The sequence below is a fragment of the Muscardinus avellanarius genome, assembly GCF_963383645.1.
Source record: "Muscardinus avellanarius genome assembly, chromosome: 3".
NCBI classification, from domain to species: domain Eukaryota; kingdom Metazoa; phylum Chordata; class Mammalia; order Rodentia; family Gliridae; genus Muscardinus; species Muscardinus avellanarius.
This window is the reverse complement of record NC_137788.1, coordinates 11,436,177-11,452,900: the sequence shown is the minus strand read 5'-3', so window position 1 is coordinate 11,452,900 and position 16,724 is coordinate 11,436,177. Positions and strand designations below refer to the sequence as shown.

The window sequence follows — 16,724 nt, the reverse complement described above, 5'->3', positions numbered from 1 at the left end:
CCCCCAGCCCTATTTTATTTTATTTATTTGGTACTGGGGATTGAACCCAGAGGCATTCTACCTTCAAGTTATACCCCCAGCCTGATTTTATTCCTTATTGAAAACAGGGTCTCACTAAGTTGCAGAGGGCCTCAATAAGCTGCAGAGGCTGAGCCGGGCGTGGTGGTGCACGCTTGTAATCCCAGCGCTTGGGAGGCTGAGACAGGAGGATCGCGCAGGTTCGAAGCCAGCCTCAGCTACTTAGTGAGGCCCTTTGCAACTCAGTGAGACCCTGTTTCAAAATAAGGAATAAAAAATAGGGCTGGGGATGTAGCTTGGAGGTAGAATGCTCCTGGGTTCCAGCCCCAGTATTGTGGGGGGAAAAAATAGTTGCTGAGGCTGGCCGCGAATCTTGAGATCCTCCTGTCTCAGCTTCCCAAGTACTGGGATTACAGGTGTGCATTTTTTGTGTGTGTTATTGTTGTTTTGAAACAGTGTCTTGCTAGGTTGCTGCAACTCTTATTAAATTGCTGAAGCTGGCCTCAAACCCGGGATCCTCCTGTGTCAGCTTCCAAAGTGTTGGGATTATAAGGGTGAGCTACCATGCCTGGGTTGTTTTTTATTTTGAAACAGGGTCTCACTAAGATGCTGAGGCTGGCCTCGAACCCGAGATCATCTTGTCTTAGCCTCCCGAGTGTTTGAATAACAGGCATGCACCACTGTGCTCAGATATATTAAAATATTTATTGAATTAAAGTATTTGTAGGGTATTCATAATAACTATGAACACCAAGTAACAGCAACAACTTCCCTTCCCCTTCTCTCTCCTTCCTTCCTTCCTTCCTTCCTTCCTTCCTTCCTTCCTTCCTTCCTTCCCCAATACTGGGGTTTGAACCTGGGGGCCCTTCCACCTTCAAGCTGCTCCCTTTTTTGTTTTGGAACAAGGTCTTCTAAGTTAAGGAGCATTGGCCTTAAGCCTATGATCCTCCTGTCTCAGCCTCCCACATACTGGGATTACAGGCCAGTACCACCGCGGTACTTGCAGCCTGGCTGACTGTGTACTTTTTAATGACCAAGCACTGTTCTGACTGACCAGCCGTCTTAACTCATTTCCCCTAGCGGCTTCCTGCGTGAGGGCCGCTATCACACACATATTCTGGGTGACCAGACGGAATCACGAGGACTAGAAATAACCTTGTCCTACGTGACCAAGCATGAAATAGAGGAGCCAGGGTTTGAACCCAGCATGCTTTCGGAGTCTCGGCTGTGACCAGGGGCTTTCGGGGAGCCGGTGTCTGCCTCACACTTCACTTTTGGGGAACCTCCCGTTTCCTGTCTGCTGGCCCAAGTTGGGCAGAGCTGCCCCGTGCGCTCACCGTTGGCTTAGGGATGGGCTCACGATGGCAGTCCATCACACAGTATCTCTGCAGCCACAGAGATAGGATCAGGATGGGCAGGGAGCAGAGGGGACCCAGTCAGGGCCCTCCTTGGGACTTTTTCTGGGGCCCTTAGGATATACGCTTGGAGACCTTGAGATGTAAGCTGGCTGCTTGAAACAGCTTCCCTTACACGTATTGAAGATGTCATCGGGAGGAGAGAATGGGACCCATATCCAAAGCTATATAAAGGAAGCAGATGGGTGGGAGGGAGGAGACAGTGCAGGTGATCCTGCTCTAGCTCCTAGATCCAGCCATACCTGAATGATCAACACCGATATTTTAAATAACCCCAGCTAGTGCTTATCGCATGGTCTCTTTGGCTCAAGAAGGCTTGGGCTGAGCTCTCACCTGAAACTCAAAAGATGTCTGACTAACACAAGTTGGTTTCAACTTGCCTGGAGGCCTGTTGACTTGCGGGGAGCGGATTACTTTGTAGTCCCCAAAAAGGCAAAGGCTTTTCCCCACCTAGACATGCCTCGCTGTAAAAACGTCTGGAAGAGATAGTCTAACAGCTCCCGTTTATGAAGCCCCGCGGGGCAGACACTCAGCAAATTCTCTCCAGCACGTGGCTTTTTTTTTTAAATTTATTATCATCATTCCATTTAATAAACAGAGAGACCAAGGTATACAGAGGGCAAGCAGCGGACCCCAGGTCACAGAGCTGGCTAGTAGCAGAGCAAGACCCCAGCGCGGGCCACCTGGTTCCAGACCCCCACCCGCCCCAACTTAACCAGGGCACCATGGCGTATCTGCTTTCCCTGCACAGATCGGCGCAGGGGCAATGGTCGTTAGTCTCGGTCCCTGCAAATCCTAGGTGAGTGTTTGCGAGCATCTGTTCTGGGCTCTGTTGCCAAAGGTATGTTCAGTCGCCTGCCCAGAGCTCCCTCCCCTGCTCGCACGGACAGGAGCCGGCGGCGGCCACTCTCGCTAACGTCATTCCGGTAGCTGGCTGCATTTGGGCCCGTGATAAACGCGGCTACAAGAAAAGCAGACACGGGACAGGTGACATCAGAGGCTGTGACCGTGGAGATCAGATCGGAGGTGGGGATGGTACCGCTGCCGAGCCCATAAAGCCGGCTCCGGTCTACTGTTTCTCGCCTCTGGAGCTCCTCAGAGGGGCCCTAATGAGGTGAAATCGGGTGTCTGTTAAGATCCAGGTCCTCCCGGGCTTGTCTGGGTTTCCTTTCTTCCTTTTCTTCTGCATTTTATCTTCCTGTTCAGACAAGCAGCATGCTCCCAATTCACACTTCTCAACACGTAGAGTTTGAAGCCAGGGTGTCACCCGGGGATGTGTGCGGGGCGACATTTCTGAGCATCTCTGCTTATGTGGCAGTCACACCTGGGCTACATCACCTCTCTTCAGGAAGGCAGAACACTCCTGAGGTCACCTTTGAGGAAGAGCTCAGAAGCCCCAGGATGTTTAACCGCCAGCCCTGGAGAGGTGCTTGGTTGCCTTTCAGTGGCTGGTTGCAACTGTCATGGTGTAAAAAAAATCTTTTTTTTTTTTTCAGTACTGGGGTTTGAACCTAGGGGCATTCTACTTCCAAGCTACACCTCCTGGTTTTTTATTCTTTATTTTGAAATAGGGTCTCAGTAGGTTTCGGAGGGCCTCACTAAGTAGCCGAGTCTGTTCATGAACCCACAATCTTCCTGTCTCGGTCTCCCAAGTACTGGGATGACAAGCATGTACCACCATACCTGGCCTCTCCGGTATGAATATTCGTATCAGAATCCATCTCAAGTTCATAACATTCTGAAAGGTTTTATCATTGACAGTCGGTGGGGGGGCTAAAGGAGCTGACTCCAGGGCAGGAAGCCCGAGCTGGTCCCCCAAGATTCCACTGATTTTTAGGATTAGAAGAGGGAAAAACAGTTCCATTGAAAATAGGTGTGTATGTAGGGGTGTGTGTGTGTGTGTGTGTGTGTGTGTGTGTGTGTATGTGTGTATATGTGTGTAGGGGTGTGTGTGTGTTTATGTGTGTGTATGTGTGTGTAGGGGTGTGTGTGTAGGTGTGTGTGTGTATGTGCATGTGTGTGTGTGTGTGTGTGTGTGTGTGTGTGTGTGTGTGTAGGTGTGTGTTTACTGAGTTACTGGGGATTGAACCCAGGGATCCTCTACTTCTGAGATATACCCCCAGTCCTATTTTATTTATTATTTTGAAACAGGATCTCATTAAGTTGCTGAAGTTCTTTGATGCTGAGGTTGTCTGGAACCTATGATCCTCCTGTTCCAGCCTCCCACATCCTAGGATTATAGGCTTGTACCACCAGGCCTGGGGAAAATAGGCCTTTTTTTTTAGGTAGTTGTTTTTATTTTTAATTTTAAAAAACTTAATATTTTTGGTACTGGAGATTGGATCCAGAGGCAGTCTACCTTCAAGTTATACCCTAACCCATTTTTATTATTGGGAAACAGAGTCTCACTAAGTTGCGGAGAGCCTCGCTAAGTTGTCAAGGCTGAATTCAAACCTGTGATCCTCCTGTCTCAGCCTCCCAAGTACATGTGCTACAAACATTTGCTACCATGCCCAGCTTGTTTTTGTTTTTAAGTTAAAGATAATGCCAGACAAGAGTTCTAGCTTCCACTTCCCCCAATAAGTGGCAACAGCAACCTCATAAACCCATAAGAAGATAAGTAATAATTCACATAAAATCTCTTTCATACCTACAGGTGTATCTGAAATCTTTCTCACTGGTTTTACTCTGTAGGAGAATCACCAGGGATGCGTGCTGGCAGAGCCAAGGTGGCTTTGCAAACCTCTCCCTGAAAGGCAGGCAGATTTGGCAAAACAAGTTTGGCTAACGGAAATACAAAACCACGTAAATCCAGAGTGTGACACCAAGTTCCTCCTACCTCTTGCTTTCTTTCTTTTCTTTCCCTTCTCGACTTTCAAAAGAGGAAAAGTTTAACTGCGGACATTATAAGTAATCAAAAGAACAGTGAAACTAGACAATGTCAAGAGTCCCATCTCACAGCAAGCCTGGGTCACGCTCGCATTTCTGAGCTGGACCTAAAAAACTGAGAGAGTGGAAGAGACCAGGCTTGACAGCCTGTAGTTCGAGCATACAGTGTCGGGCACCAGCCACTTAACTAATGTCACTGGTGATGGGATGCTGCAGCTGGCTTAGCTGCGGTAGTCAAGTTAACCTCCATCCATCCATCCATCCATCATCCATCCATTGTCCATTCATCATCCATCATCCATCTGTTGTCCATTCATCATCCATCCATCCATCCATCCATCCATCATCCATCCATCATCCATCCATCATCCATCTGTCCATCCATCTATCCATCCATCCATCCATCCATCCATCCATCCATCCATTCATCTATTCCATTCACACATCCATTCATCCACTGTCCACCCACCCACCCACCTACCAATCCCTCCATGTGTGTATCCATCCATCCATCCACCCACCCATCCATTTATCTACCCAGTCCCCAGCGGGTACTGGCCACACCTAGGCACCAGTGGAGGTCTTAGGTCTGGACCTTGGACCTGAGGCTCCTGACTTCACCGAGGATACAGCAGGCTTGGGCGAGAGCCTGTCCACCTTCAGGGGACCAGATGGGCCTGGACAGAGGACAGGGCACCTGAGGACGGGGTGACGGGCAGGCCTTAGCCCTTCCTCATTCCCCGACATCAGACACACTTCCTGGGTTACTGTGCAGCCCCAGGCAGGTGTCAAGGGACCCGTCCCTAGGACCCTCAGGTAGGACTGGCCCCGTCTCCCCGCTAGGCTTCGACACCTGCACCTCTCTTCTGTCTCCTGCACTTGGACACAGGGTGAGAGTCACATCTGTAACAGTGAATGAAACCCCACCCGGTGAGAAGCACCACTCCACAGCCTTCCTGGCAGACACACGGCTGGAGCCAACTGTGGGCCAGTCACGTGCCCAAATAAAATTCTTCATCTAGTTATCTTTCTGAGTGTCGTCACAGCTCATGAGGGTGTCCTGGTCATCACGTGAGGAAATCGAGGCCCAGAGAGGCTCAGCCACCTGAGCAAATCACACAGCAAGTACATGGCAGGCCTGGGGCTTGACCCTGCACGGGGTAGCTCCAAAGCCACCCACCCATTCATCTTTTGCTTTGGAGTAGAAGGGCCTACATCTCCCCAGGGTTGAGCCCTTAGGCCCCACTCTCCCAAAGCCAAGGGACTCAGGCTGGGAGAGATACAGGGATTTTCCACTGAGATGAGAGGATAGGTCTTCATCCCCATGGAGAACAATCGAGGCTTCCCATCATGCCCTGCTCCTCCCTGGACTCTGAGATTTATGGCAAAGCCATGTGGGCGGGAGTGGGAGGGGGAATGGGGCGGCAAGCAGGACCCTGTCACCACCCTGCAGCCTGGTGGAAGGAGGCTCCTAATAGCGCTGGAATTTTCCAGCAGGTCTGTTAGGCTAATTAAACCCGCCCCTCACAGCCACTGCTAGAGGAACCCTCCTCACCTGCAGCCTGTAATTTGCCCCTGGGGAAGGGGAGCAGAAGCCAGTATTCAAACGCTGCCCCCAGCTGCTGCTTCGGAATATTGATTAGCGAGAAGCAGAGACCCCGGCCAGCTCTGAACCCCTCGGACCCCAGCAAAATCAATATTTCTCTCCTCAGAGTGCAGAGGAGAAGACCCTTTTAATTGTGCGCTGAGAAACACTCCAGGGGCCGCGGCACCTGCCACCCCTGCCGCCGTCGTGTTCTGCTTCTCTGCAAACGCTATCAGTGAAGACTTGGAAATGACAGGACTCGTCCAGAGACACTGCACAGCGCCAGCCGCACGCCCTAACGATTCACGAAATGACGAGTGTCCGGCACGTGGCCTGTAATTAGTCTCGCTGTGTCGAATATGTGTGGCGACCCGCCGAGGAGCCACAAAGAGTCCAGAGCCTGTCCCCTCAATTGCGCTCACACAGGGAGGTGGCAAAAGGCTGGGGGCCACCCTGACAGGCCAGAGAAAGCCTCAGAGCTGGTAAAGGCTAAGGAATTGGGTTTTGATAAGGACAGGGGAGAGATAGAAGGCAAATACTGAGGAAACCATGCTCGGATCCCCGGCTAGGGTCCAAACGGGACACCAACGCCCTACTTTGACAAGATCGGAGTCCTCTGACAGGCACGGCGGTACACACCTATAATCCTAGTGCTTGGGAGGCTGAGACAGGAGGATCGCAGGTTTGAGGACAGCCTCAGCAACTTAGCAGGACCCTGCTGCATAATAAAAAAATGAAAAGGGCCGGGCGTGGTGGCACACGCTTATAATTCCAGTATTTGGGAGGCTGAGACAAGAAGATCGCAGGTTCGTGGCCAGCCTCGGCTACTTAATAAGGTTCTCAGCAACTTAGTGAGACCCTGTTTCAAAATAAAGAATAAAAATTAGGTTGGGAGGATTGCAGTTCGCGGACAACCTCAGCTACTACTTAATGAGGCCCTTTGCAACACAGTGAGACCTTGTTTCAAAATAAAGAATAAAAATAGGGCTGGGGTTGTAGCTTGGAGGTAGAATGCCCCTGGGTTCCATCCCTAGTAACAAGAACAACAACAGTAAAGAGATTGGTTTTCGCACTACACACGTATCCCAAGATGCCGGGAGAACCTGGCTTCCTGTTCAGCATTTCACTGATACTGCTGGGACCATCAAGATGAGGTGAGGGGGAAGGAGGAAGAGAGGAAGAAGCTGCTCAGACCAGACGCCCCCACTCCCGTGTGAGTGCGAGGACGGCTCTCCTCCCTGCCTCGGGGTCCCCTGGCCGTGCTGACGTGTCCTGACGTCTTCCCGTCTGCATCCATCCTTTCTGCCGTGCAACCCCGTCTCCATCTCCCCTGACACCGTCACGGCTCAGCCCATGACAGCTGAGGGCGCCGTGCCGGGGACAGGCCCTCCTGCACCAGGGGCCATGTCTTGATCTGCCTGCCGCCCGCCCCCTGCCTCTGCGCTCCTGGGGTCCCCGTGTCCCCGAGCGAGACTGACACAGTGTCCCAGCAAAGGCACTGGATGGGGGGGGGGTTGCTTTGTCATTAACATAAACACCAGCACCTGACATTGGTCGAATGACAACTCGGGGTCACTCGGTCCTGTCCGCGTCCCCGTGAGATGGAAGCTAGTGGTTTCCCACTTCATGGAGCCCAGGTGGGGGGCGGACACCCTCGGACCCAGCGGGATCTCCGCCATCAGCAAGTGCTGGCGCGGGGTCTCGAGGGACCGAACATTCCGGGGCTTTCTATTTTGGTCTCCTGGTGTAAGTCTTTAGTCTCCCGTTTCCCTCCCGGCCCGCCCGCAGCCTGGTGTGGACCGAATCTCCCCTCTCCCGCAGACCCACAGGACAACAGGGCTTCCAGGCAGAGCGGGAGGCGGCGGAGGAAGCGCAGGATTCTGAGACGGCTTTCCTGGCTCCGCTGATCGGGCCCTGAGCCTGCTGCCGCCCAGCGCGCAGAGGACCCGATCTGTAGCCAAGGCAGACCTGGCACAAGGCTGGACTCATTCTTTCGCGAGAAGGGCATTGCAAGGTCAGATGCCACTGTGGGGGCGGGCGCTGGCCATCCACGCTCAGCCTCCTGCGTCTGTCTTGCGTGTCCTAGCCAAGCTCGGGCCGTACGGCGTGAGGTCTCGAGTTGTCCACAGCCCAGGCCAGCGCGGGTTTGCGCCGGGAGCCTCGGATCAGGTGTCTGGATGCTCAGGGAAGCCCTTGGGAGGGCTGGAAGGACCTTTGGACTCCTCTGCGTTTCGCTATTTTAAGATATATGTATTTTTTTGCCCATCCGCAAATTTTTATAAGGCAATTCCGTGCCAGGCTTTGGGGACACGAGGAGAAGACAGGCTTCAATCCTGACCAGGAGCTTTGGAGTGAACAGAGCAGGAGCTCCAGCCAAATCCTAGGGACATTAGGATGCTTGCTTTCAGTTTAAGCCTCCTGCCTTTTTTGTTTGTTTGTTTGTTTGTTTTTTGGTACTGGAAATTGAACAAGAGAATTGCACCTCTGAGTTACATCCCCAACCCTGTTTTATTTTTATTTTGAAACAGGGTCTGGCTCAGTTGCTGAGGGTCTCAATAAGTTGCTGAGGCTGGCCTTCATCCTGTGTTCATCTTGACTCAGCCTCCCAGGTATTGGGATCGCATGTGCCACCATGCCTGACTAGGTCACCTGCTTTATTTATATTTTTTTATTTTTGCAGAACTGGGGATTGGACCCAGGGGCATTCTACCTCTGAGCTATACCCCCAGCCCTATTTTTTTATTCCTTATTTTGAAACAGGGTCTCACTAAGTTACTGAGGTCCTCACTAAGTAGCTGAGGCTGGCCACGAATCTGCAATCCTCCTGTCTCAGCCTCCCAAGTACTGGGATTACAAGCACGTGCCACCACACCTGGCTCTATTTTTTTTAACTTAAAAAATTTTATCTGTGGTACTGAGGACTGAGCCCAGTAGCACTCTACCTCTGAGCTATATCTCTCCAGACCTATTTTATTTTTTTGTAGTACTGGGGATGGAACTCAGGGTCTTTCTACCTCCTGGCTACACTCCCAGACCTATTTTTTATTCTTTATTTGGAAACAGGGTCTCACTAAGTTGCCGAGAGCCTCACTAAGTAGCTGAGGCTGGCTTTGAACCTGTGCGATCCTCCTGTCTCGGCCTCCCAAGCACTGGGATTACAAGCGTGCCAGCCACCGTGCCTGGCTTATTTTTATTTTGAAACAGTCTCACTAGGTTGATGAGAGTCTCACTAGTTGAAGCTATCCTCGAGCCCAGGATCTTCCTGTCTCTGCCTCTCAAGTACTGAGATTATAGGCCTGTGCCACCATGCCCGGCCAGGTCACCTGGTTTAAACAAGATAATTCATTACATAATCATCTATGCATAAAGGGCTCCCCAAGGAGAATTGCAGGGTCTAGAGCATCTCCCACCACCCATGGTGGTGACGAGTGTCATTCACTAGGATTTCCTGCTGACCGGGCTGTAGAGCCTTTAGTTGGCCGAGACCACATGGTGCCTCCGGCTGCAAAGTCACAGACGAGGACCGCTGTTGCATTTCCCATGAGGTGGCAGATGCTGGGCACAGAAGGTGGCAGCCAGGAACGTTGCTCCGTTCAACCCCTACCAGGGTCCTACTGAAGCCAGGGACCTGCCTACTGATTGCCCCAGAGATGCCACTGGACAAGCGCCACGGTGGTGCTGCCTTCCCTGGTGGGGTCTGATGATAAGAAGAGCCTCAGACATAAAACGACAGTGTGGTGGGTGTCTGGGGGCATGCAGGGCTGTGGGGGTGTCTTATAGAGGTGGCCCCCTAGTCTGGGGAACCCAGGAAGGCTTATCTAACCTGAGACCTCAAGTTGGGGCTGGACAAGGTTACACAGGGACAGGCTGGGAGCTGAGGGAGGGAACACTGGAAGAGAGACCCAGGCAGAGGGCTGAACACCTGCAGGAGGGAGGCAGGTGTTAAGAGTTAGGTATAAAATGTCCCCATAAGCCGGGCGTGGTGGCGCACGCTTGTAATCCCTGCGCTTGGGAGGCGGAGACAGGAGGATCGCGCAGGTTCGAAGCCAGCCGTGCTGGCGTAAGAGACCCTGTTTCAAAAATATAAAATAGGTCTGGGAGTGTAGCCCGGAGGAAGAAGGGCTTCCAGGAACCCCGGTACCACCAAAAAAAAAAAAAAAATGTCCCCATAAGAGCTCATTTATTAATATTCAGGGTTGGTATGTTGGATCATGAGGGCTGTAATTTCAGCAGTGGATAAATCCGTGGTAATGGATTTACCTGGGTGGTACCCGGTAGACCCGTAGGGTGTGACTGGAGGAGGGGATGCCTATGGGCGCAGCCATGGGGATTATACTTGGTTCCTCCTCCCCTGCACTTGCCTCTCGTTTCCCACCTCCATGATGTGAGGAGCTCAGCCCACGTGTTCCCTCTCTCTGTCTCTCGCCACCATACCCCGAGATCCGCGGTCCCCGGCCTCACTCGGAGTGAGCCCCAAATTGTAAGAAAATAAATCTTCTTTCATCTAAATTCTGTGGTCAGTCCTTCGATTGTGGTTGGGAGACTGCTGACCGGAACAGCAGGCAAGCTTGAGAAACTGAAGGCGGTTTCCTAGGTTTGAGGGGACAATGTGTTGCAAACAAGGTAGTTTAGAATTACACGAAGTTCCTCTCCTGCAGTTCTGGAGACCGGAAGTCTAGGATCGAGGTGTCGGCAGGGCACTGCTTCCCCCGCAGACTTCAGGGAAATCCTTCACGGCCTCTTCCAACTCCTGGGAGCTGCCAGCCGTCTTTGGTGCTCCTCAGACTGTCTACACTGCCCTGATCTAAGCCTCTGTGGTCACACAGCCCCTCCCTGGGTCCTCTGTGGTCCAGGACATCAGGCCTTAGATTAAAGCTCGCTCTAAAGCAGTCAATCTCAACCTAACTCGACTAGTTACATCTGCAAAGTTCTTATTTCTAATAAGGTCACATTCTGAAGTTCCAGACACGTGTGTGTTTTAGGGGACACTATCTGATCCAGTGCAGGCAAGATAGCTGCAGAGAGAAAGGCGACCCTGGAAGGGACTGTTATCATTCAGAGGGAGACTGGCCACCATTTTTGTTTGGGGCTCTCTGGGAAGAAGAAGGACCTCTGCTTGTTTCAGCTCCCGGGCCCTGCAGCAGGAAGAGGCCAGCAGATGGTAGAGATGGTGAAGAAGGAGACCAGAAGGCAGGGTGCAAAGCTCTTGTTTTAAAATACACCGAATCAGAGAGATCTGTCTTCCCTGCTAAGCAGATGTGTTGTAGATTCTATTAAAAGCACAAATGAACTTTAGAAGACAGGTCCTAATAAGCAATTCTAATTATCATCTCCATTAGCGTTTCCAGTCCCAGGGTGGGCTATTTCCATACAGGGAGGGAGAGGCCACATCCACGGCACTCTGGAAAAGTCTGTTCCTCTTGGTACCTCCAGACATGGCGGAGGGTTGGAGAAAGATGCTCCTGACCTTGGGCAGGGGGTGGAGGGAGAAGGCCCCCCACCTCTGCCCCCCACATCTTTGCATTGAATGAGGATCAGCTACTTCCTGCGGCACATGCCAATACAGTTTGGCGGGGGAGGATCCGGTTGAAGAAATAACACTTGAGTTTTGCATTTAACCTGACAAGCGACGCATTCTGGTGTGCCCACCAGGCTGACACATGAATAGCAGTTGCACTGAGTGTTCTGAAGGCAGGGCATGGCGCGGGCCTTTCTATGTAAGAGCGTGCTATGTCTCACAACATCATGGCCCCCTTGTGGGCGGCGCGTGGTTATTATTCCATTTCACAGGTGGGAAGGGGGAGGATTGAAGAGGGGAAGCGACTACCAGGACGTGGTGCAGCTGCTCTGTGGTCCTGGGTGATCTGAACCCAGAGCCTGGCCTCTGGATGCATTGCCCGCTGCCTGCTAGATGTTGCCAGATGCCATGGGGAGCAGAAGCCAAGCTCCCCGGCTGCCTGCCTCTGCCTCCGTTTCAACTTCAAGGCGTAGGGCTGTTCCCCACCCACTTTTATGCCCTGCTAGGACTTGGGTGTGACCCCCAAATGCTCATGTGTGGGACACTTAACCAAATTCACAGTGATGGTATTTGGTGTGGAATCTTTCGGAGGTAATGAGGACTAGGTCAGGCCATGGGGGTGATATTCCATGAAGGCATTAGGGGCTTTAAGCCTTTTTATTCTTTTGGTACTGCTGATTGAACCCAGGGGCCCCCTACCTCTGAGTTACACTCTCAGTCCTTTTCATTTTTTATTTTCAAACAAAATTGCTGCGGCTGGCTTCGGATCTGGGATCCTCCTCGCTCAGCCTCCAGAGTACTGGGATTACAGCATGCACATCACACCCAGCTTCTATTCTTTATAAATCACCCTGTCTCAGGCATTCTGTGAGAGCAATAAAATAGGCCGGGACACTCATCCTGACACAGTCGAGACCATGGGAGCCCGCGTGCAACCTGGGGACCAAACCTCAGCTCTACCCCCTCCTGTCTGGGCACATCGTCCCTCACCTGTTAAATGGGTTCAACATACCACTGCCTCAGTACCACAGTAGGATTGGATTAGACACCAGGAGACACAAAGGTGGCCATGACAGTCATTAACAAGCGATAAGGCCTGTGTCCTGACAGGAGAAGTAACCAGTGAAGCCGGCCCCGTGCTTTGCAACTCCATTCTGGAAGACACGTGAGGTGCTCACGCCGTGCCAGTGCATTATGGGCCCACGACAGACGATAACTCCAATGATTCTCAGCGCTGTGTTTTGGCTGACCCGAAGCACTCCAGTTGCCACGTGTCAAAGCCGCTGCTCACTTCCTAGGTACGCCCTGGATGCCGATTTTAAGGATTAGTTTAAACCGTCCGCACACCCTGCTGGTTTGGGCTGTTGTCAGTAGGGAGCTGCCCCTGACGTGACTAATCTCTCTCTGTCCCCGGGCTGGGGGTTTGGAGGCACCACTGGCAAAAATCAATCGAAAGCAATTAAAGTCCTACCAGGTCTGATTGGAACCGGAGCGGGATTGATTGGAAGTGCATTAGGCCGGGAAGCCCTGGGCGCGCTCAGCCTGGTGCACCCCGAGAGAGCCTGGCGCCTCTGCCCGGCCCCAGCACCCCGGTGCACAGCCCCCCTAAATCCCTCCTGCATGGGGCCTTCTGCACACAGGCAGCAGAGAGGTTAGTCACTCATTTCCCGTTCTGGGTCGCCTGACACCTGGTTCACCTGTTAATTACTGCCAGCGCTGTATTTTAATTAGGATTTCAGATCTGTGAGGTCTCACTCATTGAGAAGGGGGAAGCGTTTCCTGTTCGTGTTTATGTCCTCTCCCTTCGTGTGCCCAGCACACACTGTCAGCCAAGATCACGACAGTGTAGTTCTAACTATACATGACTCACAACCCAAGCCAAAGTGCCTTAAGTAGAAATTATCAGCTCACCTAACCGCGGGATCCTGAATGTATTGCTGGCCGAGGATCCCGAAGGATGCTTCCAGCTGCCTGCTTCTCCCTCACACCGACCCTGTCATCCGTGGCATCCTTTGTTCAGATGGGATCTCTCCTCCGGGTGGCAAGATGGCCGTAAGAAGCCGCGGCCTCAGCCTCAGCCTCCTTCTCAAGTTTGATGTGTAAGCATGCATTTCTCACCCGAGGGGCTCAGTTAACCGGTCATCGTGTCCCTGCCTGTGTCAAGCGCGTGCCTTGAGCTCATCAACGTGGCCTGGAGATGGAAATGCTTGGGGTTTATTCCGTGTCCACTCTTGGAACAGGCCCCATCTGAACTCACTGGATTGGGACTAGGGAGGGGTAATTCCCTAAAAAGAAACTGGCATCGTGGGCGCTGAGCGGGCAGAAGACAGCAGAGGCTCCTTTAGCATGAAGGAGTGAAGCAGAAGGATGGGGTGGGGGGGTAGGACCGGATGGGGTGGGGGGGTAGGACCCATTATCAGAATCCCTTAAGACTCAAGCAGAGTAAGGTCCCACTGCTGCTCCTGTGCCTGCAGTTCCGGTTATCCCAGGGACACGGATGCTGTCTTGGGTTGCTCCTTTCCTTCTCGTGGGCGGGGCTTTGCAAATCACAAAGCGCCAGAGAACAGAGCACAGGAGAAGCCGCCCTCTACGCCACATGAACCTGACAGAAGCCTCGTCTTCGGGACCACGGCCACTGCTCCAAAGCACACCGATCCTTAATTAGCTAGTTCCAGCGCCTGCTAGTCATTTATTTGAGATCTGTTGAGAGAACACTTTGTATTTGCCATTGAAAAATCTGGTCTTGAAAATACAATTAAGAAACTCACTTTAGCATGTGCGTATGTTGGGTATAAAGTCATGTATGTCACGCCTGTAGCATGTATGTGTGCGTGTGCCTAAATACTTTGTACCCCCACCAAAAAAAAATCTATTTTTTTTTTCAGTACTGGGGATGGAACCCTGGGACATTCTACCTCTGAGCTACACCCCTAGCTTGATTTTTTATTCTTTATTTTGAAACAGGGTCTCACTGAGTTGCAAAGGGCCTCACTCAGTAGCTGAGGCTGTCTGCAAACTGCGATCCTCCTGTCTCAGCCTCCCGAATGCTGGGATTCCAAGCATGCGCCGCCACGCCCGACTGGCATGAACAAGTTAAAAGGAGGAAAAATTTATTTGGGCTTATGTTGCTATGGCTTGGGTTTGAAATGTTCCCCAAAGAGCTAATATTTGAAGCCTGATTCCCAGGAAAGTCTCTTCAGAGGGGGCGGTGGCAGGCCACTGGGGGCGTGGCCTGGAGAACCGTCTGTCCCCAGCCGCTCCCTGCCTCTTTCTCTGCCGCTGTGAGTTAAGCACCTTGCCTCCGCCGCACCCTGCTGCTGCAGCGATGCTTCTATCTGAGTTGACCGCCTACAGATGGTGAACCATGAGCCCTCATTTAGGTTGTTATTGTCAGGCATTTCACAGCCACTGACGAATACACATGCTTTCAGAGGTCTCAGCCCCAGGTCAGCCGGCTCCTTTGTTTTGGGCTTTGGGTTTGGCAGAAATATCATGGAAGAAAGGTATGGCAGCAGAGAGCTGCTCCGCTCTCGGCGGGCAGGAAGGAGAGAGAGGGAGAGAGAGAACGGTCCCACCATCACATCTTCATCCTTTCCCTTCTTCAGATTTGAGAGAGCTAAGGAGAAAGAGTGGGAACAGCAGGAGAAAAAGTAGTAGTGCTTTAGACACACAGAGATGCCGAGAAGGACAAAAGAATCCCGTGCTCGTTATTAGCTCCGACAACTGATCGTGGCTGATACGGAAGCGATGTGAGCAGATAAAGGCCATTCTGATGGCCTTCCAATACCAGAAGGACGCTCAGTGTGATTCAGAGTGGACGAGCCATAATCAGATTTGGGATCAGACCAGGTTTAAATTAAGCAACAAATGAAAGAAGTAAAAGATTAAGGCGATCTATACCTCCTCTTTGCTTCTTGGGAGGGATTTGAAGTGGATTTTGAAAAATGCATAAAGGCACACAGTTAGTGATTAAGAACCTGGCTCTTTAGGATAAAAAGGACTTAGATTTAAATGCCAGCTCTATCACCTCCTGGTGCATGACCATGGGTATCATTCATTTATCTCTGATTTCTCATATCAAAATTTGGGATCAGAAGCCAGGCCCAATCCCAGTACTTGAGAGGCTGAGACAGGAGGAGTTTTTGCAGACTTGAGGCCAGCCTCAGCGAGTAGCAAGACACTCAGAAATCTAGTGAGGCACTGTTTCCAAAAAAAAAATAAAATCGAATAAATAAAATGGGATGAGGGTGTGGCTTGGAGGTAGAGTGCCTCTGGGTTGACTGGTCTCCGGTATCACACACATATACAAAAATGGGGGTTAGAATAGTTCCTGTACCTTGAAGGCCTGTCAGAATACAAGAGGGACTAGCACATCACCAGTGCTTGGTACAGGATGTTCATTGAGCTATTACTAGAACTGGCCCCAAAATGGCTTCTAGGTACTTGAATGACCATGGGGGGGGGGTGAGAGAGAGAGAGAGAGAGAGAGAGAGAGAGAGAGGGAGAGAGAGAGAGAGAGAGAGAGAGAGAGAGAGGAAGAAGAAGAAGAAGAAGAAGAAGAAGAAGAAGAAGAAGAAGAAGAAGAAAGAAGAAGAAAGAAGGAGAGGAGAGAAAGAGAGAGAGAAAGAGAGAAAGAGAAAGAGAGAGAAAGAGAGAGAGAGAAAGAGAAAGAGAGAGAAAGAGAGAGAGAAAGAAAGAGAGAGAGAAAGAGAGAAAGAGAGAGAGCGAGCTCAAGAATTCAGCAGTTATCACTGAAGATAAATCAATGATTTGGAATTCCAGTTCTTACTATGCCAACGGCTTGAGAAAATTTATCTCCTGGATTTTCCTACAATGCACGGATGAGAGCGAGTGAGCAGACAGCAGATACAATGATGTCAAGGGTAAATTCACTAGCAGGCCGCAGGGGCTGCCGTGTTGAGGGCCCCTCAATGCAACTCACTAGAATAAGTATGTGTGTTCTGGTAGCTTTTAACCTGTTTCAGAATTTGCATCCTTTTAAAGAATACTGCTTTCCAATTCTAGTTAACACCAACACTTAGCTGTTTCCAAAGAGATCATTATGGGGCAGGAAGCGGGGATGGAGCCCAGGGAGATCCCACCTCTGAGCTACACCCCAGCCCTTTTTATCTTCTATTTGGAAACAGGGTCTTGCTGAGTTTCTGGGGGTCTTGCTAAGGTGCCGAGGCTGTCCTCAAACTTGATATCCTCCTGTCTCAGCTTCCCAAGAACTGGTATTATTACAGGTATGCGCCATCACTCCTGGCTAAGAGATCTATTTTTAAGAGAGAAGCAGAAT

At 51.3% G+C, this 16,724-nt stretch overlaps 1 protein-coding gene across 1 annotated transcript in view; it reads right to left on the bottom strand.

The window, feature by feature from the left end:
- Positions 1–16,724, bottom strand: part of KAZN (kazrin, periplakin interacting protein) — a gene marked incomplete at both ends in the record, with an annotated part of 415,307 nt that overhangs the window by 191,915 nt on the left and 206,668 nt on the right. The gene's annotated exons all lie outside the window — the stretch shown is intronic.